General features: G+C 39.4%; 1 long non-coding RNA gene across 1 annotated transcript in view; it reads left to right on the top strand.

The window, feature by feature from the left end:
- Nucleotides 1-26,694, top strand: part of LOC106888717 — a 107,349-nt gene that overhangs the window by 13,162 nt on the left and 67,493 nt on the right. The window contains exon 3 of the long non-coding RNA XR_001412164.1: nt 252-323. This is a non-coding gene — a long non-coding RNA (uncharacterized LOC106888717). The remainder of the gene's footprint in view (nt 1-251; nt 324-26,694) is intronic.

The raw sequence follows: 26,694 nt of genomic DNA, 5'->3' as shown, positions 1-26,694 counted from the left end.
ATCATCCCCTGTATTAAAACCTAGTAAAATATTTAGAAGAGGAGCAAAACCCCTGTTCTGCTCTTTAATAAGGAGATGCCAGAGCTAATTAGGAAAGAAAGGGATTGGACCAATTAGAGATGCTTGCACAAACTGAGTAATTCATATTACTTAAGTCACAGTAATGTTCCAGTTTATGTTGGGGAGATATGATGATAATAGTAAAAACCCTACAAAAAGTAGCAATTCACTGATGGGAAATTTTTTTTCAGCTCATCTCTGTAATGCGGAGAAGGAGGATGGTTTTGAGCCTGAGAGGATGTAGGATGATGCTACTTGATAAGGTAAGACCCTTTTAAGGGGAAGAAAACAAATGAGTTTATGCCTTCCAGAGTCTAGAAATTAGGTGGCATTTCATATTGCTTTTTTAAAATAGATAGGGTCTGCAGTACCGAAGGAGAAATACTTTATTTGACTTCAATTAACAGAGCTCATTCGATTTTATGAAGGAATGAGATATCAGATTTTGTAGTTACGAGGTTTATTTATACACACTGAAAATTATTTTTGCATGTTAATGCATGTTAATGTATTTTTGCATGTTAATGCGATTTTGAGACTTTTGTGAACATGTCCTCAGCCAGAGAAGTGCTATGTGATGTCTGAAGAATGAATCTGCTGTTAATAATAATGAAATGTATCTGAAGCAGCTCAAAATTGAGAATGGCCTACTAGAAAGGCTCGGCATTTTCATGGGGGTTGGCAAGGTTTGGCTTTCAGACTTTGTCTGGATTGATAAGAATAGCAAGTCTTCAGTGCTGACTTTTACTTATCTTCTTGCGTCAACTTAACAGAGATGTATTTTATCATTGCAAAGCTGGAAATTGTGGCTAAAATTGCGATAGTACTGAGCAGACCATGTAATAACTGCAAGTGATTCTGCTTGTCTTTTCCTTAGAAGGAACACAAAGTATGAAACAGTGCATTTACTAATTTTACACAATTGTGTGTTATACAAGAAAAGAAAAAAAAATGAAATCTTCCCAAAAGATTGTCTTTGTTATTGTTCTTTTTTGATATTGGAAATGGGCTTACTTTTCAATTGTTCCTTTTTTAATCAAATACTGTGGAGTTCTGCTAGAAAGAGCAGTACTGCAATAATCTGTACGAGTCTTGAAAGAACAGCCTTATGTAAGGTTGAAGCTGCATTTTTGTCTAGTGATCTGGGGTAGGGAATCCTTATGGGTTGAAAATTCAAACTGCAGGTGTGTTGAAAATTGGTTTTTGGAGTTTGCATCAGGGTAGCCTGGCTTGGATGAGTCAGTTGTGGACAGTGAAAGCCTAATTATTGGCTTAGAAAACATGTTGATAATGATGCAAAAATAGTAGTGATATAGCATCCAAATGAAAATAATTAGCATATTTGCCTTGCTACTTAAGTAATTTATTCCCTAATCATCTGTCCCAGAACCTCCTTTTCCCATAGATGTATAAATTTACCCCAGGATTTCAGGTATTAGTATTAGCAGCATTAATATTGTTGTTGATTAGGTTTGACAGGACTCATGAACTAGAGACTGGAGGTATGGCACAGAAAGATGGAAAAATACTGAAAAAAAGAAAGTGATGCAAGGGAAGTCTGCCAGTTTCAGTCAATTTGTAAACTTATGTGCATGTCAACTTCTTGTTTGTTTTGAGTTCTCTTAGAAAAGAAAATGCAGCGCTGTGCAATAATTATTGAAAAACCTGGTTATTTTTTTAAAAGTGCCCAAGGTGAATTAAAAACACAGAACCAGAAGCCTGGAGTTAATCTTTGCCTCTCTTCTCCTTTAGGGGGTCAGGGCTAGATACAAAATGCCATGGAATCCACATTTAGAAACAGGTTTTAATGAGCAGCCAGTACTCGGTGTTGTTGGGAGCACTACAGGTAGACATGCTGATGAGAAGTCTAGTTACATGGATCTTGATGTTAATTTTGAAATATCGGTATAAGAGGACAAACCCTTTACTTACCTGCCTCTATGGGAGGTTGAAAGCTTAAGTTTCATGTTTGCATTAATTTCTGGATATGAACGTCAGGCTCCATTGCAAGCACAAATGAAAAATTCAGCGTTCTCTGTTAAATATTTCAGAACAACCGTAAACTTTTATCAGTCACTTTAATTGACAGGCTCCTTTAGTTCTTTTTTTTTTGGTGAATAATTAAATCTTTCTATTTTCCTGAAAAACACCTCAAACCCTGTGAACACTCTTACTGTATTCTGTCCCTTGGTGTTTGCCTGCTCTCAGCATTTCTATTTCCCTCATGGCCTGAAGAAAAAAACTCTGACTACTTTTCTGAAGTTTTTAGGTCTTGCAAGAACTTGCATCCCCCAGTGGTCCTTCTCCTGTGTGGCGTTTCACACTTCAAACCAGTGAGACAGGAGAGCTCTTACTTTAGTGTTAAACTTCAGTCTTTGCATAATACCTACTGTTCTGTGAGAAGAATAATTAGCAGTCCTGTTTGAAGTCGTGGATCCCGCGTGCTCTGCAGGGGCTTGGCAAAGAGTGAAATTTTGCAGCAGGTCCATTGTTGCAGTTACCTTATACCTTCTATCAGAGACCTTCTCTTTTGGCTTTGTCTTACGTTTTCTGGTAGAGCTGTTGAATAGAGTAGTTGTGTTTCTGATCCTTTCAGAATAAAAATTCTATGCTAAGAGATAATAAATGATTAACCATGTATTAAGTTCTGAAAGATACTTTGACACATTGACCAATGTAGTAAGGTCAGTTCAGTATCTTCCTTCCTCCTACTTCTGGGTGCTTAAGAGGAAATGAAATATTGCTGTCTTAGTACTTGTTGGAGGCTTCTGCTACTTGTCATGGAGCTTGGTCTTGGTCAAGTTGTGAAGGTAGGTTGAAGGAAACGACCTGCAGAGCTTTGTTGATGTGATTCTCCTTGAAGAGGAAGTTCTAAAGGAAGGCGCTGCTTTGAGGTAGGAAATAATTCTTGATTATTCTGTCAAAAGTGCAGCTCTGTAAATACTTCTAGATATAGAATAATACAAACCAATGCTTATTTCACTAAGTACCGTGAAATTTAAAGAATGCATAAGGGGGAATGTGGGCTGTAATGAGTGACAGTGCAGCAGCAGTGGGAGCCATGGTAACACCGAGGAGAGGAATCTGGGAGAAAAGTCTAGGATTTTGGCAATGGCACCAATAGTTGTGGAAAGAGACCGCAGCTGCTGGTGCCCTGATGCTCTGGGCTGAGAGCTGGGGAGGAGCATCCTCTTTGGCACCTATTGTTAATGCTGAATGACTAATGCAGAATTTGGATTTGACATGGCTTTTGACTGCTCTTTGAGACACACTTACATACAGTTAACACCAGTTATGTCACTCTGGCTTGTCTAAAGGTGCACGTTTGTTTTCCTTCATGGATTTAATGAGCTGTCTTGCTTTACCAGAGAAATGGCGTTTAATATAAAATCAAAAAAATAGGCAACTTGTGGACACTTTAATACAATTTAAGATTTAATAGTATTTGCAGCAAGTAACTTATCTTGTTTGGGTCTACCTCAAGCTGAAGCATGGTAATCCTTGGGCTGGCCAAGACCTACAATTTTGTATGATCAGTTTTGTGGATAACAGTGTAAGGGCCTTTTTTTTCCCTTTTCTCTTTCTTATTTTTTTATTTTCTCCTGATTCCGAACACATATGAAGAAAACCTGGGGTTCCTGAGTGAGATTTTAGTGCTTATTCTCCAGTCCTTGCTTGCTTTGTATAATACAGGGGAAAAAAGCTTCTGTTGCCATAATATAAAGAGTAATCTTGGTTTTGGTGTAAGTAGGTAATAACAGCATAATGTTTAGTTCAGTGACTCAATTTTGCAGCAAATAAACCTCTACTCTCAATTCTGTGGCTGGTAGCTGTGAGAGATTCTGGCTGCAAAACCATCCACTTGCACCTTACTCTTGACAGGTCACGACGCTAAATCAGCCTTTCAACAGTAATTAGGGATTTTCTGATTTTTATATGCATGTAATGACTTGGAACTGTTTGACTCTGTTTGTCCCTGTCTGTTTATACCACAGTGGGCTGCTAAACGTTTGCTCATGCATTTTTGTAAACACAGATAATGTGCGTCTGTGGTATTTAGCATTTTCTGTATGAAATTACATCAAATGTTTAGTTGTGGGGAATTTCCCTGTTTCTTTTTTGTTGTTGTTTGGGGAGACAAAAATTCTTCAGGGCATTTTCTTACATCAAATATTTAGTTGTGGGGAATTTCCCTGTTTCTTTTTTGTTGTTGTTTGGGGAGACAAAAATTCTTCAGGGCGTTTTCTCTGTGAGGGAGTCTACCTTGGTGAGGTCCTGCCCTTTCTGCCTGCTGCTATTTTTCTGGACTTAAAACAAACAAACAAAAATAAAACCTCATTTATTAGGGGGAAACAGGATCCTGGACAAGAAAGGGGAATGAAGGGAAGCTGTTAAAACGGTCCACGAATACAAATATTATTGAGTCTTAGTTTAGATCAGAAATACCCAGAGTTGTATGGGTACTGCATAATGACATACTTTTGGGCCAACAATAATTAAACAACTTCAGTTATTCTTGTTTCGTTATGCAAACAGTATTACCCAGCTTATTTTTTCAGATATATCGGGTAACTTGGACCCTCTTGACATATAGTTGTTTCCTGCAGATTGAGAAAAGTGTTTCACTTAAGCAGTTTTTCTCTAAGCCTTGGATTCTCTTCTTCCCCATCCTTCCTGCTCTAGTTCTTGTGTTGGCTTTATTCTTGTGGTGTCTAAGCAGCTGCAAGCTTGGAGTAAAATCTTGACCCTGTTGATGTCGATGAGAGTTTTGTCATTGGCTGAAAAGGAGATAGGATTTAATGTATAACAATTATTAGAGCATCAGGCTCGATTCCTGTTGAGAAAAACGCTTCTTATCCCTGCTGGTTCCAATGTCAGTGACCTTCCTTCCTGTCCTCAAAAGCCCATCATCCACGAAAATAAGTGCATAAATACATTAGTTGAGGGAAGTTGGGAAATAAGCGCATCCTCTAGTGGATCTCGAAGTGTTTGTCTTTCCTTATCAGCCCCATAATGATAGTGCAGCGATGGCAGCTTAATGATAGCAGCCCCAATGACGCCATTCAGTGCCAAAGAGGTGAAGATTGCACATTTTATTTTGGAAAATAATTACGCAGCTAATTACAGCACTTGACTTTCGTCCTTCCCTTCCCTGTGTTCTTGGGGAGGCTGGTTTGCTCAGCTTGCAAAAGACTGCGTCAGTTATTCTAAAGGTCAAAAGACTCTTGTATTATGATTTGTAATTGCTAGTAATAGTGGGTAAAATAAATACAGCATCATTTTGGATCATTTAACTCATTGCTTAACTTCTATGTTACTATTCTATTGTGTGACCATAAGTACATACTTATTCAAGTGGCTGGAAGAGGATAAATAAACCAGAAGTTGAGATCTGAACTCTTCTGAAATTCTGTGGAGGAATTTTGAATCTGCATTCCAAATGTAGGGGTCAGACCTAACGATGCAGAACAACCTGATTTGGAACCATTTTTTAAAAGTATGCAACTGTCTGCTAAAGACACGGGGGGGATTTCAGGGCAAAGCAACTGCAGTGCCATTTCAGAAGTACCGTAGTTGAAGAATCTCAGTCAACGTTGACTCTGTGTTGCTTTGGGAGCTCAACTGGCTCGCTAAGATTTAAGAGTACGCTTGTAATCAAGCCATAATACATGTTTTGTACAGCTTTTTTCTTCTCTTTTCTGGCTCTGCCCCCAAAACTTTGCATGGCAGCTATGGAGATGGATGCCCCTTCCCCATTTACTTACACTGTTGTTCTTGGATAACTCAGGAGGCCAAATGTGATTTCTATCCTTTATCCTCTGGTCACCTCTTCCCAGGTTGCATAATTCATCTGCCTTCAGAACGCAGCATGTTCCCTCACACTCCAGGTCAGCTGTAAGTCTTGATTCAGTCTGATTCATTTCAATTTGCATAATCTCCTCAGCCCTCTATATTTCATTTAGACACCAAAGATTTAGTTTAGTTACAGTCTTGTGTCATTTATCATTTCCTTGTCTTCTTTCAGAGTTTGATTTAATCCCTTTGGTTTACTTTAAAAGACTGATTTCTTATGCGCACAGCGCTTTATTCTGTTGTGATTTTTCAAGCCTTTGTATTTTCTATTTGGATCTTCCTTATTGTGATGTTTATTTTATACTTAAACCGCCTTCATCTAGGATCTTAAAGAAAGTCATAAATTTAACAAGTCTAGGCCAGGAACCATGCAGGGACATTTGTGTACTGCTGATGTTTTTACCGGTGCTTTTTCTGATAATTGCAGTGCTAATGTTTCATGGTAGGTACTCAGTGTGAACTTGGGCTTTGGAATCCAGGATTTATGTCTGCCCCTGTCACTGAGTAGCTCCATGACCAGAGACGTGTCAGGTCAGGCTTTTGTCTCTTATGCTTTGTCTAATTTTGTCTGAAGATACTTGCTGCTTGAGTGTGGCATGCTGCAGTTTTACATTTAGTTTACAGCACACACCAAAGTTGTACCCAACTATCTAATAATACCAAAACGCTTGAACAACAAGTGACTTGTAGCATTTGCACAAGATATTTTTCTCTGGGTAAATTTTCTGCATCTGACTTTGTTTATTACTGCCTAGTAATTCTGACAAACTGTCTTACTAATAATTTTTTTCTAGTGGGCAAATATATGTATGGTACTGATTTGTAGAAGTTTTTTACTAATAATATGAATGTTCCACTTAAGTACTTTACCTCACCTGAGCAAGGTTTTGTTGTATTTTTTTGGCTTTAAAAGAAATATTCCAGGGCAAGAAGAGCAGTATCAGAGAAACAAAGGTCCCATTTCATTCCTCCCTAAGTAATGGATTTTTCTGTGCAATTTCTGATGTAAAATAAGAACCTAACATCTGTACTGTACCATCTAGAACTTTAGGAACATGACCCATCAGGTGAGATTGTAAACAAAGGTCTTATCTTTGTCAGGAGTCCTACTTCTGACAGTGTCTAATACTTGATGCTAAGGAAAAAAATACAAGACCAGGTCAAATAGAGAATTGTGAGTGATCCTTTTCCTGAAACTTCTCCCAATTTCTTTGAAATAGCAGTTTCAAAACTTCAGGAGGTGAAGGGTGGCATCTAGGCAATTGTAGTTTTATTATCTCGCAGTTGATGCTGTGAGTGAATCTGTCCTTTAGGAATTTGTCCAATCTCTTTTTAAATCCCATACTGCCTTCTATTTATTTTAAAATTGCTGTTTGGTAATTTCTCTGCATGGCTCAAATATTTGCAAGGCTACATTAAAAATCATGGAAATTATCTGCTTTATGGTCTTCGGAGGTTTGTGATTTAAATCCTTTTTTGTGTAGTTACGAGGACTGAAAGTGTCCTCTTTTCTACCTCCTATTCAAAGAACTCTGGAGCTTGGGCTTTAATAATATATTAAGTCACGTGGCAATGGAGTCCCTAGAGATTCAGTAACACTACAGAAGAAGAAAAAAAAAAGAGTACCTTTATAGCACTCTTATATAATTCTGTTGTAAATCACAGCCCCCAAAATGCCTACCATATTCTTAAAACAAGTAGTGGAGTGTCTCTCCTTGTGACAGCTCCATCTCCTGCTGTGTCTTCCGTATCCATGTGAATATTTGTGTTGTAAACCATTATTTTAATGGAGGAAAAGAAGCCTGGCTGGCTTGGCATGGGGAATTGAGGGTAGCTCATTTAGGTCTTCAAAAGCAGTAAAAGGCTTCTGCAGTAAGGGAGGGAATAGCCCATTTTCCATGCTTGTAAGGAGTCAGATGAGAAGTGTTGGGCCTGAAATACCCAAGGGGAGGCTCAGTGCCCAGCTCAGGAGCAGCTCTGTCCCTTTAAGACCAGCTGGATACTGGTCAGGCTGGAGCATGCTCTAATGTGTACACAGATGATGCACATAAACTTTTTCATGTGATTTTAAGTGGAAAGCAGTCCCCTGGAGGAGGGGAAGGTGCTGTCTCTTTAAGATCAGTAGTCAAGCAGACGAGCTTATAACGTTTTGTTGCTAATAATTCATCATTTCGTAGTGTAGGTAAAGCCTGGATGCTTTCCATTTTGAACTGACAAAGCAACTTGTTTTTGCAGAATGTCTTAGGCTGGTGAGCATTTAGAGGTGTGAAGGTTTCAAAAGCAGCCTCCTGCTTTGTCTCTCTCGGTGTGTACAAGTGCCCTGGAAGAAGCTGACAGTGGAGTTACAATTTCTCTGTGATAATTGGTACAGCACGCCCAGGCTGGCAGGTACAGCCTGCTTTAGCTTTGACAGTGTTTTGCAGTTTCTGCTGTCAACAAACCAGTTGCATCCCTTGGTATGGATGGATTGAGCAATTTTGTAGGCATGTTGTCTCTAGTGCCTTTGATACTATGGTTTTTTCAGGGTACATCATCTTATCATAGAATGGTTTGGGTTGGAAGGGACCTCAAAGATCATCTAGTTCCAACCCCCCTGCCCTGGGCAGGGACACCTCCCACTAGAGCAGGTTGCTCAAGGCCCCATCCAGCCTGGCCTTGAACCCCTCCAGGGATGGGGCATCCACAGCTTCTCTGGGCAACCTGTTCCAGTGTCTCACCACCCTCAGAGTAAAAAATTTCTTTCTGATATCTAATCTGAATCTTTTTTCTTCCAATTTAAAACCGTTTCCCCTTGTCCTATCATTACCCTTCCTGGCAAAGAGTCCCTCCCCAGCTCTTCTATAGGCACCCTTCAGGTATTGAAAGGCCGCTATAAGGTCTCCCCAGAGCCTTCTCTTCTCCAGGCTGAACAATCCCAGCTCCCTCAGCCTGTCTCCATAGGAGAGGTGCTCCAGCCCTCTGATCATCTTTGTGGCCCTCCGCTGGACCTGTTCCAGCTGGTCCATGTCCTTTCTGTGCTGAGGACTCCAAAGCTGGACACAGAGCTCCAGGTGGGGTCTCACGAGTGCAGAGCAGAGGGGCAGAATCACCTCCTGAGACCTTCTCCTGATGCAGCCCAGGACACGGTTGGCTCTCTGGGCTGCCAGCGCGCACTGCCGGCTCATGTTGAGCTTCTCCTCCATGAGCACTCCCAAGTCCTTCTTGTTGGGTTGGGGATACAAGTGAAGAACTGTTGGTAACAGTTCATCCATCCCATAGTGCTGATACGTGTCTAGATAATCCCACCAAGTGTGAGCAGCCCCAGCTGTGGTAGGGAAGGTGTTCTTGTTCAATCACTGAGGTGGTGCTATTGTATTCTTGACTCCTCTGGGTGAGTTATTCACATATTACAATCACTATGTTGGCAAGCTACTATGTGTAGGAATGAAACTGGTGCTGCATAATACAACCCCAAGCAAGACCCCTGTGTGAAGAAGTGGGATGCTCTCAGTATTGCTGTGGTTAATCTGGGGGTCTCTATTCTTCATGTGGTGGCAGCTCTTCCTAGCCCTGACCAGAGGAATGAGCTAAAGCCTCCTGAAAATGCGATGAAACTGAAATCACCCCCTTTGTGGAAGAAGAGTCCAAAGCCTATTTGCTTCCAAATACCACTTGTTTTATCAAAATCGAGTTCTTTTGTTACCAGAGTAGCATGTAGCTGTTGTGCTGCTCCTTTGCTGAGGATGAATTTCGGAATGAGTAACCACAAAGCAAACGCGTGGGTCGGAACACTGTGAAATTCAAACCTTTTTCATGATGATTTTGGACGGCCACATTGGGAATTTTTTTGAAATCTGTTCTGTAGTTTATCTGATTCCAGTAGGAGGAAGATGAATATTGGGTAACGTTGAAAAGATCAGTTCATTCTTCCCAGTGAACTTAGGTTAAAGCATCTTGCTTAAGAGAATAAATGAGGTGTCATAACCTGAACCTGTGCAGAATGTGGCCAGAATGTTAATGATCCAGCATTGTTTTTCCCTTGTGCTGTACGAACACAAAGTAATTATTAACTTTCTGCTTCCACTGGCTTTATGGTGAAAATAAAATCTGACACTCTTAAGTCTCACACCCACATCTAACCTTCATCACTGGCCTTCTGCTCTACCCACCACCGAGTCAGAGATGTGGGTAAAGGGGATCCACTCTCCTGTTTCATGTTTGTCACCAAGAGGTGTCTAAACTTGTCACCAAGAGGTGTCTCAGCTCAGCACTGCCCGGGGCAGAGTGTATTTCTTGGAGCTGGCCCTGTGGAAGGCCCTTGGGGACGATTCATGACACACAACTGCCCTTTTCTAAACTTGTCACCAAGAGGTGTCTCAGCTCAGCACTGCCCGGGGCAGAGTGTATTTCTTGGAGCTGGCCCTGTGGAAGGCAGCCTTGGGGACAATTCGTGACACACAAGTGCCCTTCGCCAGTTGGACAGTGCTTCTTCACGTCGTTTAGAAACACTAAAAGAAATTAAGAGTTTAAGTGGCAAAAGTCATAGGTTGTTCTCACAACTCCTGCAAATAAAGCAAAGTTTTCCATATTGTTCAAATGCACCATTTAAGTGGCAAAAGTCATAGGTTGTTCTCAGAACTCCTGCAAATAAAACAAAGTTTTCCATATTGTTCACATACACCATATTTAGTGGGTTAAAACTGCTATTAACAGCTTCATCCAAGCTCTTTCTCATGGCAAATTTTGTCTGGCTCAGCTATTTATTTTTTTTTAATTTAATTTACAATCATCTGGTGAAAGTCTGCACTAGCATTCTATCTAGACTCTATTTAATATGCACCAGAATTATTGTATTTGATATATATCAATTTTAAATCTGTTTCAACACAACCTTGAATGCCTTTCTGGCAGTATATCACTTCATCAGTCTAGCTTAACTAGAGCTGCTTTTTCATTTTTTATTGCCCCCATAAAATCTAGGAATGGAACACTTCGATTTTTCTAGCAGTAATTTTTATTACTTTCAGCCTTTTTTTTTAAGTACTTGTCAGTGAGATACAGTACTTTGTACAGAGTATATTTTTCAGCTATGCATTATATTTTTATTTCAATTTATTTTAGACAGAATGTATAGCATACATCTAAATAATACCTACGGTAGCTCAAATGAGTGTATTATGAATGTAATTAGAATGGATATAAACTGGGTTCATCCACCAGGATTGGTGTATTTCAGTTGCCTGCCTCTAGTCATAGTCCCTTTCAAGTAAGGCTTGGAAGGATAACTCATGTTGTAGTTTTAATGTTGCACATAAAATCATATTGCAACACAGGAGGGGAAAATGAATTTATTGCAATTTTTATGTTTTTATTTTAATTTTTAGGTTTTTCTAGATTTTTCCCTGGAGTGTGTTATTGCCTGACTTTTTTTCTTTTTTTTTTCCCCTAAGAACATAGAAATTGCCATATTAGATCAGAGGAGTGATCTGTGGTGCCAGATACTCTGTCTTAACAGGAACGTGTGCCAAATGCCTTAAAGAGAAATGTGAAGGCCTACAATAGGCCTCTGCAGAAACAATTGTTATAGAAAAATCTCCTAATGGAAAAGCCTGTTCTAATCACCATTAATTCAACATTACTCTGAGCTCCAAAGTATTTGAGTCCGTCTCCTTTTGTCTGAAAAGTGGGGGTTGGTTTGTTGTTCCCATCTGCGCCGTGCAAGGAACAGGAGGTGGGGTCTGTCCTCTGTTGTGGCTCTGTCTGGGGCACCTTGTGGGCAGATTCAGGGCATCCTTCTGGGCCTTGGTTGTTTCTTTTATAAAATTAGATAAATGATATGAATTATCTTTCTGTAAAAAGTTTTTGAGACCCATACATAAAAAATGCCATGGAAGTTGTACTAATGCTATTAGATTTAAGATACAGTTACGTTCTTAGCACAATTTAGGGACTTTGTGTATTTGTGTGTTTCGGTGAAGTTTTGTCTTGCGTCTGATGATGCCATGAGATGTTCCACAGCCAACTGATGGAATGTCTGTGGAACTGTTTTTTCGTTGGTGGAAGCTCTTACTTCCTGAAAGTTCAGGAGGGAGGAGTACAAAGGAAAGCAGAAAAATATTTTACTCTTTAGTTGGTTGAAATTATATATGTAGCAGCTGCTGTTGGTTTTAGAACATGCTTTTGTGCTGTTTCCACTAATAATGTTAAGCAAGAACCTATGTAACATGAGTTTAATATTTCTGTAGGAATAAAACACTCATGACCAGGTATGTCCAACGAGCATTCCTCAACTGTATGCTAAGTGTTCCCTCGTTATTCTCATTCTGCTTAATGAATAAGAAGAATACATTTTAAATAATACCCATAATAATAGAATATGAGAGAGAACAGGAACGCTTTTCTAATTAGGGCTTTTGAATGACACTGGAAAAGGGTTCTGGGTTCAATCATCTTTCTTTGCTCTGGGTTGAATTAGCATAGATTTAATGCCAGTGATAATTTTATGCAATTGTGCGATCAGTAGCTTAACGCGGCTGGCAGTGAGACAGGGATTTTCTTTCTCTGACAGCACTGAATAAACCCCTGTAATCCTTTTCCTTTAGCTCTCGCACCCATCCAGACTTCAGCTTAATGAAAGGCCAAAGAAATCAGGAGTCTGCTGAGCATCCAGGACTCGAGCAGAGGCAGAATGAGATGCTATCTTAGCATATTTTGTGGTTCAGAATCATAAAGAAGACTAATGGGTGGATTGGAGGGCTAAGTTCACATTTCCATCTCCTGAGTCGTGCAGAAAGCTCCCATCACTGCAAAGTGTATATATTGACTGAGTACCTTAACAGCCTCCTACAGCAAAACTGAGAGTAAAACAAGATTATCTGGCCCAGTTGTGATTCTGGTGTTTTATTTTAAATATATTCATACCACTACATTACAGCTGGACCACAACCTATGAACCCCCCCAAAGATGCCATTTAATTCTAAGGAGGGGGGGATAGGATGTATTAAAACTGTCTTTGAAGGGAAGCTGTTTACAGTGTAAGTCCACAGGTTTTAGTGATTGTACAAAACCTAAGAACTGTGCTGTATAATTTTTGAGTACAGTTTTACTGGCACGATATTTGTTAGCTCTTTATATGCCTCTAAAGCTTGGTGTTACCTCAGTCGAGTGTCAGAAGATCTGTATGTATCTGTCAGTTGGTGTGATGGTCCAGATAGGGCATTACTGCTGGTTCAGGTCATGATCCCAATAAATAACAATAGAGGAGAACCCACCATCTCTGGTCAAATCTCAATTTGGCTTTGAACCTAAACTATTTTCTGAATAAAGAGAAGTCACAGAAGGACTCTGAACTGGTGGAGTTCAGAACCCTGCGTGTGTGCCACAGACCTTGTGTCAAACCAGAGTGTGCTCACTCTGCCATTGTTCCCAGCCCAAAGGAATTCAGGCTTGTCATCACTTTGCAAAGGCAGGTATGGACATTTTGTGACCTTTCCACTTCGTTTTTCCTGAAACTATGAGAAATTGGGCAGGTAGGACCAGATTTTGGCTTCTGTTTAGGAAGGTGATTGTTCCTTCAAGAGCCCAGTGGTTTGACTACTGTAAAAAGTCAAGTGTGTCTTCCCAGAAGGACCTCTCAAGCTAAGCAGTATTATATACCTGGCTTTGATTTTAGACCCCTCTGAGGAGGATTTGCTCTGAAGGTCCAGTCTCAGCTGAGTTATTAATCTAATGAAAAATTGCCCATAAGTGCCATTTTTATGTGATTGTCCAGTATTTCTCCAAATTATTGTCATTGCTAATTGTATCTGTTTCTTTTCTGACCTTAAATTCTTGTCCTCAGAAGAGTTTCATGACAGCATGTTTCACAGCTCGCTTCTGTTTTATGAAAACGTATTATTCTTTATCTGAAAAGTTTAATAAAGTATTTCATCTCATCTGTGGCTTCTTAGAGCCTAAAAAGCTATCTTTTTTCTCCAAATTTAGCACTCGAGTAACACTGAAATGCTGCATGTGTTAGGAGCATTGGGGTAGCCTTGCACCTGAGGAGTAGTGTGTGGGCTTGTTCAGTCACTGTAAGGACTGGGCAGGTGTTTCTAGAGAAAATTTTAGACCTTTAATGTCTGTGATTTTATCTAGGGACTTGGGATATTGTGCTTATCTCGACCATATACACAAGTTTAATGCTACTGTCTTGATCTCTTAACTTATCTCGACCATATACACAAGTTTAATGCTGCTGTCTTGATCTCCTAACAGTTAGTCAATTAATGTGATTTCACTGTATTCCTCAAGTTATAATATGATCTTATCTCGACCATATACACAAGTTTAATGCTGCTGTCTTGATCTCCTAACAGTTAGTCAATTAATGTGATTTCACTGTATTCCTCAACACTGACCAACCCCAGAAAAAGGTATGTCAGAAATGAGTCAGGTTTCAGCAAGTTAATTCTAGAACTGTTTTTTGTTAATAAAATGGTGAATGTGAATCAGTGATTGGGGTGGGGGGGGAGTTTTGGGACGGGATAGCTATGAGGGTTTGTATTCAAATGGGATTAAATGGTTTGTTTTCTGTTTGTTCTATAGAAAACATGCTGTGGTGCATGTCAAGAGTAAACAGCTGCTGCTGCAAGTTCATATAACTGCAATACAGTGTGCAGGTGGGGCTAATACTTGTAAAGCATAGCGAGCACGTAACTAAGTCTGCTGCTGCAAGTTCATATAACTGCAATACAATGTGCAGGTGGTGTTAAGACTTGTAAAGCATAGCATGAGATCAGCCTATCAAAATCCCTGTCTTTAGATAGCGAATTCTCAGCTTATTGATGATGTGCTGCAAAGTCATAATTAAATCTCAGTAGGTTCATTCTGGTACTTTCAATCCGAGTAAAAAGTAGAGTAAGGGGAGCTCTCCAAAACTCAGGAAAGTTGCGAATTCCTGTGTGAGGAGGGGTAGATAGAGACTTCAGATATGCACAAAAAAGCTCAATCACTCCCCAAGTTTAAATAAAATACTGCATTTTAATAAAGCATTCAAGAATAAAGGCCATTTGGGAGGCACGTTGAAGCTGCTGTTGGCTGCCAGCTCCAGAGCAGCACAGAAGACATGCTTTGATTAATACATCACACTTCAGATGTTTCTCATTGCTTGTTTAGCCTTATTCTTAAGTAGCAAAAGAGCCTGTTCACACAAGGGTTTGTTTATTTACGAGGATTATACTTGTTAACTGACAGTTTAAAAGGAATTAAATAGGCCTCCAACGCTGATAGTCTAGCATTGAAGAGAGTATTAAATGCTGACCTTAGATTCGGTTAAGGGCTTTCTTTTTCCCTTCCCTTCCTATCCACTAGCCTGGAGAAGCAATGGAAGTTTTTCTTTTTCCCTTCCCTTCCTATCCACTAGCAATGGAAGTTAAAATATGCCAGAGTTGATAATCATTATGTGATTAGATGGATGATTGAAATAAAATTTCCACAGCAAATGAGTAAAGGTGTTTTAAGGGTTGATTGCAGACCTCTGCGATCCCAGGGAGATTTGCCACTGCAGCAGGAGGAAAGCTCTTGTACCCGAGATGCTTACACAAATCTCTTCTGGATTTTATATTCGGCACCCAAAAATATTGACAGAAGCTCTTCCATTCACCTAAAAAGAAGTGGAATGAGGGGACAACTTTAGCAGGAAGGGGCTTTAAAATAATCCTGGTAGAAAAGCCTTTCATGTGAAAAGAATCAAAAAGGAGTCTCGTAAGGGATGTGCTTGAGGTCACGGCATAACATAAAATACCCGCTGAGCAGGGCAAAGTTGGGGAGGAACATTGGGCCCCGGGGTTGCTGAGGGGAAGAAAGGCAGCTGCTCTTAGCGGAGCATCTCTGAAAATTTGGCCTTGACAAGAGCAGCACAGGTCAGAGGAAAGCAGCTAAAATGGAAAATGACTTGTTTAATGTAAGAAAGTGGTTAAAAGTGTGCTGTGCTGGTCAGTATTTTAGGTTTCTTTTTTGCTGGAACAGTTTTACAGGGTAAAAATTTTTTGATACTGAAGTACCTCAGAATATGTTAGTGTTGCTTTTTCAATACAGAAGTTATGAAAGTTCAAAACCTTGTATTTAAAATAAAATATGATATGCCGAGCCATATTTTAATATAATAGGATTTATTAGTCGAAAGAAACTGATGTTTCCACAGGATTTTTTGATGCAAGTTGAAATACTTGAATTTTTTGCCCAGCGTTTTTTCAAGTTTCAACATTTTGTCCTAATTAGGATGGAAATCCATTTTGACGTGACTGTAAATGAAAATCATATTTGACCATTACTTCCAACTATCTTCCTGTAGTACCTTCTTCCTGCAATACAGCTGTGTGAAAAGGTCACATTGGAAACGTCTTCTCTGATGAAACAATATGTGAAGGAGAACTCCTCAGGGGAGCAGATGACATTAATGGGAAATGTAAAAAGCTACATTAATGTGCTGGAGTTTTGGGGGGGTGGGGGGTGGTTCTTGTTTCGAATTTTTTGGTACACAGGACAGCAAAGTACCCCTTAAAGCAAGTTTTTGAAAGTATGTTTTTAACCTACAAAGACCATTACTTCCAACTATCTTCCTGTAGTACCTTCTTCCTGCAATACAGCTGTGTGAAAAGGTCACATTGGAAACGTCTTCTCTGATGAAACAATATGTGAAGGAGAACTCCTCAGGGGAGCAGATGACATTAATGGGAAATGTAAAAAGCTACATTAATGTGCTGGAGTTTTGGGGGGGTGGGGGGTGGTTCTTGTTTCGAATTTTTTGGTACACAGGACAGCAAAGTACCCCTTAAAGCAAGTTCTTGAAAGTATGTTTTTAGCCTACAAAGAAAAAAAAAAAGGGAGAGGAGAAGAAATGTTAGCTCAAGATAAATATTTTCACAACTTTTTAATTAAAAACAAGTAAGACACGATTGCAAATCAGTGAGTACGTTTGGAAATCTCAACTTTTGGTCTCTGTTCCTCTTGGCTAAAAAGTCTTATCTCAGTTCCACTACATTTTCCTGCTGTTGTGTATTTGAGGAATATCGTTATGAAATTCCGTGGTGTATTTTTGGATCTATTTTGGATTATTTCCATGTAGTAAAAAACTTCCCCCCGCCCCTATCACCCAATCTAAAATCTGGATTTTTCAAGCCCAAGCATTTACCATAGCAATGGATTTTATTATTATTTTTTTATTATTATTATTATTTTCTTAAATAAAAAAGTAGTGGGGTTCTGACAGTGGAAGCTAATACAGAGAAGTCTAGAAAATGTATAAGGAGCATTGTGGTGCATTGTTATTTTCATCATCTCCTAATTACATGACTGCTTCCTGGACTGCTTTAGGTGCCTTGAAGTTCCAGTTAGGAAAGAGAATTCGCTTGTACCTCCGTGGACTGTAATGTAAGGACAGTCTGTCCTTGGAAAGGATGTCTGTGTTTTTCACGTGCAAACACAAAATGGTCAGACACCAACTGGGAGGCTTTGGGATGGCCCAAGTCTGGTAGTGACTGGTTTACAGGAATGTGACTCTGTTGGTATAGGTTAATTTATTTCCAAAAATACAATGACAGAATTGGATCGGCTCTTTTCCCTGCTGCTTCTTGTTTCCTCGTTAACTTATCCTTAACCAATCAAGTTCTCATTGTGTGTTTCTTGTGAATTTGGAAGATAAACTCAGTAAAGGCGGAGTGTCAGCCCTGGGCTTTGACACATCCGTGGTTCTCTTGTCCCTGTGAGGGGTTAGATGGGAGGACACGTGCATTGGTTGACATTTTAGATGCAATACTATTCCAGTATTCTAGAAATTAAACCAAATGGTATTTGCCAACCATAGGATTTTCATCATGTCTTCCACAAGAAAGAAAAGATATTTTTTAAAGATTTTTTCCGCCCAATTTGCAGCTCTGGGTGCTGTATGACCAAGGTGGAAATCTTTTAATGTTTCTCTGTGTTTTCAGCATTTCCGATAGAGAAGAAAGCACCGTATGCTGCCACAGCCTAAAAATACAAAACATTCTGGAAGCCTTTCTGAATTAATAATTTATCTTTTTTTCTCCAATTATGGTGGTATATTTTAGTACTTTTATGTGGGCTTGACTATAATATTTGGATGCACAGTGCTGACTGTTCTGTATGAACAATTCAAACGGTATTAATATCTATATGATTAGGGCTTACGACACCTCTGTTCTATTCCTGGTTGAGCTGTTGTCCTGCTGTGTGAAGGCACTCAAAGCAGCAGTCCTGCAGATAAAATTATAATAATCATAGAATCATTTAGGTTGGAAAAGACCTTTAAGGCTTTTTTTTTTTTTTTCTTCTTACATGGTTTCCCCTATAGCATTGCTACAGACTGCGTTAGTGAGCTTGAGGTGCCCTATGGTATAGAATCCTGTATTTTAAGAGCAATTAAGATGTTAAAAAAATTGATAATGGACTCTCTTCCCACTGGTATACCTTGAACTTTGTCTCCTGTCTGTCAGTCGTGGGCCTGTTGTCTATCAAATAGTTGTAAGGAATTAATTAGACAGCCAAGGCCGTTTTAGCTGGGAAGGACTTTTCCTGGCATAGATGGGAAGAAAAGCCTCTGATGTTCTTAAAGCTTAAAAAATGACGCATTCTTGAAGAAAGGGAGGAAAAAAACCCTACCTGTGTGTATATATATGTATGTATATGCTTTTCTAGAGACCTTTAAGTGGAAGGATTCTGTGAAATAACATGCAATTCCTATAGTACAACACTATCTAATTATTTTTAAGTTGACGAGACTGACCTTTCTCATATTAAAAATGTCACTTTCTCAAGACCTAAAATAAGCCACAAATGAAACCTGCACTCTAACTTATTCTAGAGCAGAAAAATTCATCCTTTTAATCCTTCCATCGTATTTCCTTGCATCTGGTAAAGCACAGTGAGGGAAAATTCCCACCATTTCAGGGAACTGCAATTTGTGTAGTTACCATACAAATATAAAGCTGTTAAATTCCTTCCTTCCCCTGCTCCAGTATAATCCTTCAGGATCATTTGGTTTGTTTTCCTCACCCTGCCCAGAGGGAGACGTGCAAGTCCGACAGAAGAAATGTATTCTCATTGCCAGGGTGTCAGCACAAGGGCCTGATTTTTAGCACTGTCACATAATTCCAGGGTGATCCCTGACAAGCCTTTCTCTAAACATTTGTTGATTAATAATACTGCAGTATATTACAATTTAAATATATGGGAATGAATTCGAGATACAAAGGCCTAATGTTCTCCGGCTGAGCAAAGCAGAACAGCAAATAATGGCTGAATATTTGTTTGCTAGGTAAAGGAAAATTTTGGATTTCTGAGAGGGCAGAAGAAAGGGAATGGCAGCTGAAAAAATGCAGCAGTTCAGTTGCAGTTTGACAGCATGAATCAAATGGATCTGTGGGGTTTTTTTCTGTGTTTAAAGGGCTTTTTTAAATCATTGTATTTAAACTTTGCTTGGAACAGATGCTTCCAAAGAAAAAGTTTTTGTTTTTTTTTTTCATTTTGAAATTTGTAACTGAAACATGTTAGCAATTTAAAAAGCCTTTCTAAGCCTTTTTAAGCTGCCAACACTTGCCCAAATTTCTCATTTGACAAGTATAAGAGATTTAAATCTTTGTGAAGCAGATTTTTTTGGCTTATTAAAAAAAACACAAAAAAAACAACAAAAACTTTTTCTTCTTAATAGATAATTCTCAAATCTGCTAACAGATCTAATGGTGTTTGATGAACTTAACACTAGTCCATTCTTCTGTCAAAAACCTGAATCCTGAAAGGTCATAAGCAGTGAGAAGCCCCAAAATGCGCTGTTGTCCTTTCCCCGGGTACGTGGATGGTTCATCGCTCAAAGGACCATCCACGTAACTGTTCAGTGGAGGAAATTCTAATAGAGTCTGACCTGGCTGGCAAGAAAGATTAAATTGATATCACTCAAGTTCCATGTGAGTTTGGGAAGATGCTGTTAAACTCTCCTACACTGAGTGTTTTGGAATTGCTTAAAACTGGTTGACATTCAGCATTCACTGACCGATAAAAATTGTATTCAGGTGACTAAACAGTGAGGTTGTCACCCAAATGATGGGGTTAGATTTCATTAAATGAAAGTTCTTTGTCAATTAGTCATCTTTAATCTGTGTTTTGAAAGTACTAAGTTATTCTATTGAGTACATAAAGTTAATGCTGAAACCATTAGAAATAAATTTCAATAAAATGTCTTCCTCCCTTAGCTCCTGCATAAGGTGAAGTGCTAATTTCAGTAAATCTTAGTCTTAGGTGGTGAAAGCTTTCTTGGAGAGCTGTATATGAATGCAGATGTTTTTCTGTCTCTCTGAATTATTATGGTAGCATCGTATCACGTCACTTGGGTTGTCCTTTCTGTTTTCCCAATGCATTATTGCTCAAACGATGCCAACATGTGTTCAGGAACTGCTTTGCTGCTCGTTATGGTAGCATCGTATCACGTCACTTGGGTTATCCTTTCTGTTTCCCAATGTGTTATTGCTCAAACGATGCCAACGTGTGTTCAGGAACTGCTTTGCTGCTCGCTTTCACACGGGGAAGGTTTTATTGCAGAGGGACATGCTTTACTACGTTGGGGTTATTGCTAGTTTAAGAGCAGTTTTTAAAAGCTAATTTTTATAGATAAGTTTATCCAAGTGATTCCATTCTTAGTGCGATCGGGAGTGATGTCCCTATTCGGAGCTTTTAAAATACTCAAATAGCAGTCTCGAGCTACTGGGAGGAATGAGGGATGTTTCTTTAGCATTAGAATTCCCACTTATTTAAATTGGGACTAGAGAGTTGATCCAGCACAAGGATTCTGGGCTTTAGTGGTGAAAGAAAACTGCAAACACCTAAGATGTGCTTAAGAGAGTAATCTGATGGAAATACAGACCCACTTGCTATAGGACGGAATTCCAGCCCCAGCAGCTACCTTGCATGACAGGAAAGAAAGGGAAGGAAAATGTCATCTCCTGAGTATCATACTTTTTTTGACATCAGGTAATACTACCTGGCATGGAGAAAGCACTTCAAATAAGAAATTACTTGCATTTACCCTAAAAGATAACTGAGTTGCATCGTTAGACTGCAGCATTTGTAGTTAACTGTTGTCTTTTCTACTTTCCCTTTACATCTCCCACCCTCATTTGTCTGTCTTGTTAATTTATGGCAACTGTTCTGGTGCCTGGACTGTTATGTTCCTTTATTTGGGAATTAAATATTGTGTGTGTATCTTAATAGTTTAATAAGCAAAGAAAGTTGATCCTCATTTGTAGGGGTTTTTAGGTGGCCATGGCAATACAGATAATGATAAAACATTTATTGTTTTAGACATATGATGCAGTGTCCCCTATGTTTGAATGTTAAACTGTTGTGGAAATTGTTGTGCCTTATCCATAATAATGAAAGATACATTAAACTTGATCTTAAGTCTAATTATTTTTCTAAAGCAACATGGAACCTTTCCTGATGAGCTGAACTAGCTCTGGCTCTCAGTGTTCAGAATGAACTTCTGTGACTTTGTCATTCTTGCTGCGTATTTGAACTAAACAGAGATCTTATTTTCTAGCCTTGGTATGATATAAAGGGTTTATCCTTTCTACAGTGCTGCTTCTGTATGAAAATCTCATTATGGATTTCAAAAAGAATGCCAGCAGTATGATTTTCAGGAAGTGTAATTACATTTGGAGCTGAAAGGTAGCTGTCGTGCAACATCTGACCTTCCTAATAGGCTGGGCAGAACACGTAATGGATACTTAGGCTTTAATGGTCTTGGGGGACTGAGGAAAGGTGATCTTTAAATAGGAATCCTATTTAGTGGTTGTACCAAGGATGTATTTATATAGGCAAATTTATAATGGGGAACCAGTGTGTCCCCTCCATATAAAGATTTATAATAAAAAAAAAAGTACTGAAATCTATAGCGTGACGGATGCTGGGTTTTGCCAGAGTGGCTTTAGAGGGAAACCCAGGCCCCTGAGAATGAGCACCTGAGGTTGGAACCACAAACCCCAGTGAAATCAAAGGGCTTAAAATAAAGGTTTGTGGGGTGAGAAATCAGGCCTCACCGTATCAAATCTTTGTCACTTTGTCCTTGCCAGTAGAAAGTTCTAGTTTGAACAAAGTCATGTTTAATGTTTATGTGTGTTCGTTATTTCAAGAATATTTTCAGAGCTGGTATCTATATTTAAGTTGTCAATGTTAAGCACAGAGTGATGATTATCTGTTCATTGCAAGCAAAATATATCACAGGTTATAATGCATTTTCGACAAACAAACCTAGTATTTTTATATCTAGAAATCTGGATTCACAGTTTTTAGTCAAATCTAGCCAGCTTTTCTTTTTGGAATTCTTATTGTGTTAGGCATTTTGTTCTTTAGGGAACATAAGAATGTACATCTGTATGCAAATAGTAATATTGCAGTTATCAAATTCATCAGGTGAGTGAATTCACCTTTGATTACAGGAGTCAGCAAGTAAATATCTCAGGCGAGGGGCATCTTTAAAGGTAGGAAGTCGACTGTGGCAAGAGGGTGGTGCAGTGACGTGACGACAATACCCCAGTTCTTTCTTATGTGTAACAGTCCTTTCTTTCATAATTCCTGTGATTTCCAGCAGGTTGATTAATGTCTGTAAGTGATATTTTTAATGGCTAATGTTTGTGACTCCGAGACTAACCTTCCAAGGGTCTTCTAATAGGCAGAGGGGAAAGCTGTTACCTGCATTGAGCACTTAGATGGTACAGGGGAAACTAATGAGATGATGGAGCTAATGTTAGCCTTTGTGAAATCCACTTGTGTTTACGTGCTTTTTTACGTGCAGAAGGGTGGTTATAGGACTATTGGGTTCCGTATGGATCTAGTTGAGGGTTGTCACATCTCTGTAGGGTGGAACTGAAGGCCAAGAACATCACCAATGTTCTGTGTAAAAGCTCTATGCTGGGTAGTGCTCTGTATACTCCGACCGTATAAATAACTGTAACCTGAATAGGCTGCTCTTTGGTTTTGTTACCTCTTCTGCTGAAGCAACGAATAATGTCCAGTATTATTTATTTAAAACTTCTCTGGAATGTTAACAGCCAGCAACAATCGGAGGCTTGAGCTTTACTAATATCAGCAAACCTTGCGCGTATGGGAAGTACAAGCACTTGGAGATGTATTGTGTGCCACATGACAGAGAGACTACTTGACATGTATTTTATTTCTAAAATGTCACTAGCTGGAAATTAATCAGACCTGTAATGCATGTTTGAATTAATTTATATTGCTGTTGGAAGCAATATCTCAAGAGCCTCAGACAGATGTGTGAATGCTGTAAGCAGGCAGTGTTCTCAATGGATTAGAAAATCCTTCAAAACGCCACCCCCACTTCTCCCAATTCCTCTCTGCCTTTGCCTGCCTGACCTTTTGGTACAAACTGAAGGTTTTAACATAAGGAAAGAAAACCGCCTCTCCATACCCAAACGTGTACCTTCTGCTACCCTCTGGACCTTCTCTAGCTTAGCAACATGTGGAGTTTTTCCTGGGAATGCCGCCGGTGACCCGCACGTGTTTGTGCAGCCTCCGTGCCCTCCTGTTGCAGCTCTACCTTAAGTAGATCTGGAGTGTAATTGAGTTTTCTGCCTGGTGAAATCCTGAGATGGTCCCATCTGTTAATAGCGCATAATACTAGGGTTTGCCATTTGTTGAAGCCCTAGAGTTCATACTTTTCAGGACTCTAAGCAGAGCAGCTGAATTGGGCACGATCATGTACGGAGCAGGATTCCAGCAAATCGCTCATTTGGAGCCTTTCCAGCGCGGCGGGGTCAGTCTGCGCCTGATTCCCCTCTGCTTCTCAAAGGTGAGGGTGGAGGAAGAGCTCCCCTCCTGGGGACTGTGTTTTTTAAATCATCAAGAAGTCATATGTGCATGCTTTAATTTGTAGCCTTGCTTAAATTATCTGGAGTCCTTCAAAAGGCAAAAAAAAAATCAATTTGACTTTGGCAGCTGCCTCTACAATGCCTGCCAATCACCATAGTATCTTGGCTATTTTTAAGTCTCCTGAAATCAGTCTGCATTAAGGCAATAGCTGGGCTTGGATTTAAGCCCAGGACTCTATCAATATAAAATGATTTGTTGCAAGTTTAAAGATGCTTCATCCCTATTCTCTCTCTTTTCATTTACATTTTAAGCTTTCATCAAAATGCGGATCAACAGAACTAATAGAGCCTTTTTTTCTCTATCCTACTTCATGCTTTCTATGAAGAATACCTGAGACTGTATGTTCTTAACCTCTGTCTGACGTGAGGCTCTTCTTCCTTCTTTTCCAATAAGAAGGACCAGTTTGTTCACTGAAGGAACCTGCTGTGAGTCTTGCAACCTTGTCCACTTGAATATTTTCCACTACAGTTCTGAGGAACACGAAACACATGTATAAGAGTGATTGGAACAAAAAGGAGATGATCCTTCATGCAATAGGTAATGCTCACCTGTACCTAAGGGGAATAGTTGTGGGTTTGTGGGGTTTTTGTCTCCAATAATCAAGTTTCTCATCATTAATTTTGTCATTCATTTCCATCTTTCAAGCCTGCACGCAGTCTTCGTGTCCATCCACACAGACTTCTGTTGTTCAGTGAGATTTCCCCTTAGGGGAAACCCATACCCAGCATTACTTTCTGTGCTGTGGAGAATTGCAGACAATTAAGTACTCTAAATCACTTGGAGTAGAATGGTGGTGTTAGATTCAAGCTTGTTTTAATAATAATAATAAAAATCAAGATAATGTTCATTGCTTCAGCATCCCTTTAGTAGAAGCATAATTTCCCTGTAGTTTTTTCCAAGATTTCAAGGGATTTCTATGGCAGCCACCATCATAAAGGAGAAAGGAGGCATTTGTATTCTGTGACACAAAGCCAATGATTCTGTCAATCTCAGTGGCATAATCTTTATACGCTATTAGGAAGTATTAGCTCTCTTTACTCACAGCCCTCAGAGCAACGGTGGTGTGAGAACTGTTACCAGAAAAGGGTATTCAATTAAATATGGACCATCTCTTTAGAAATACATTTTAAAAGTATTTCCATGACTAAAATTGTGGTTTATTTGTAAATAGAGATAATGTTCCCCATGAATGTTTCTCCCTAATACCCCTCCTGCCCCAGATTTGTAATGGCCAGTTCCCTTGGCCTGAGCAGCCCCCCTGCTTCTCATCCTTCTGTTTTCATGGAGCTGACCAGGGCATAGCACGCTCTACAGAGGTTATCCAGGGTGGGCAGGTTGCTTCTTCATTAGTTTTTGCCATCCACAGAACGTGGAAGTGTGTTTAAAGATGAATTTCTGTTGGCATCCCTGATTTATAAGCAGACAACTGCATAAAAGTGCAGTAACTTCCCTGAGGTCAGGAGTAGGTAGGACTTAGGCTGAGGTGACAGCTCTGCTGGTGTCCACCAAAGGGGTATGTTGTGTTCCTTAGAAAGAACTAACTGCTTTAGAAGAATTAAATATCCCAAAATGATTCTGTGATCTGACTCTGGGCTAGTTAATATAGTTTGGGTTTAGTTTATACTCGCTGCTGAGCCCTTACTATGTCTCCCTTAGTTTTCCTCTGAATTACCTGGCGCAAACTTTGGTGGTGTTTTTTCATAGTGCCAAAAATGCTGAAAAGCCTGTGTGAGGTTTTGGTGGGTGCAAAAGCTGCAGGACCATTCTGGGTGGAATAAGCTTCACGTGGCACAAACCACGTCAGTGTTACTGGTTGGTACTGGAGTGTAGAGCAAACTCTTGCCTAAATTTGTAGTTCATCTCAGAAGAAACCAGGGGGGCAAAAATTGGATTACTGGTTCCCCGAGTGCTGGGGGGAAATATGGGATGAGCAAATTGACATTATGGAGTTCTTTGAAGGGAAAGAGAAGGAGGAACCTTCTCAAACTGAAGACTATATTTGGGTGTTTTTCTGATTTTTTTTTTTTTTTGCCAAAAATGCTGAAAAGCCTGTGTGAGGTTTTGGTGGGTGCAAAAGCTGCAGGACCATTCTGGGTGGAATAAGCTTCACGTGGCACAAACCACGTCAGTGTTACTGGTTGGTACTGGAGTGTAGAGCAAACTCTTGCCTAAATTTGTAGTTCATCTCAGAAGAAACCAGGGGGGCAAAAATTGGATTACTGGTTCCCCGAGTGCTGGGGGGAAATATGGGATGAGCAAATTGACATTATGGAGTTCTTTGAAGGGAAAGAGAAGGAGGAACCTTCTCAAACTGAAGACTATTTTTGGGTGTTTTTTTTTTTTTTTTTTTTTTTTTTTCAAGACATGATCATCAAATACTGCATTAAAAAAAGTCTAAACTTTAAACAAAATAAAACCTGTTACTCAATCTGTGGCAAAAAGATCGGACAGTATTTTTCTTGAAGCTGCAGTTTTGCTGGAAATACTTCTTAAAACCAGCATCACTTATGTGTTCTTGCTGAATCTGATTTCTTACATGTATTTGTAATTTAAAGCAGAACTGTTCAGTGCTCTCTGTGGGTGAGGAAGTGTCTAAAAAAAACCCCCCAAATCAGTTTTCTTTCCTGTTCTGTCTCAATACATGCAATAGATATTATATAAGTAAAAATCCGTGTTTGTTGTTCAGCTCTTTCTTACCTTCAAGCCATGCTGCAGGAGCATTAACACCTCTGGAAACGAAATAGCTAATTCTTATTCATCATTTAATTTTTAAAAATTTCATAATTTCACAAGATGCCTAATTTGTATAATTTCTCTACTTTTTGTATGAATACCTCATCGGGCTGTATCACTATTTTCAC

The sequence above is a fragment of the Calidris pugnax genome, unplaced genomic scaffold (assembly GCF_001431845.1).
Source record: "Calidris pugnax isolate Ruff unplaced genomic scaffold, ASM143184v1 scaffold88, whole genome shotgun sequence".
Taxonomy (NCBI): domain Eukaryota; kingdom Metazoa; phylum Chordata; class Aves; order Charadriiformes; family Scolopacidae; genus Calidris; species Calidris pugnax.
Note: the sequence above shows the minus strand (reverse complement) of the source record. Positions and strands in the feature narration are given on the sequence as shown.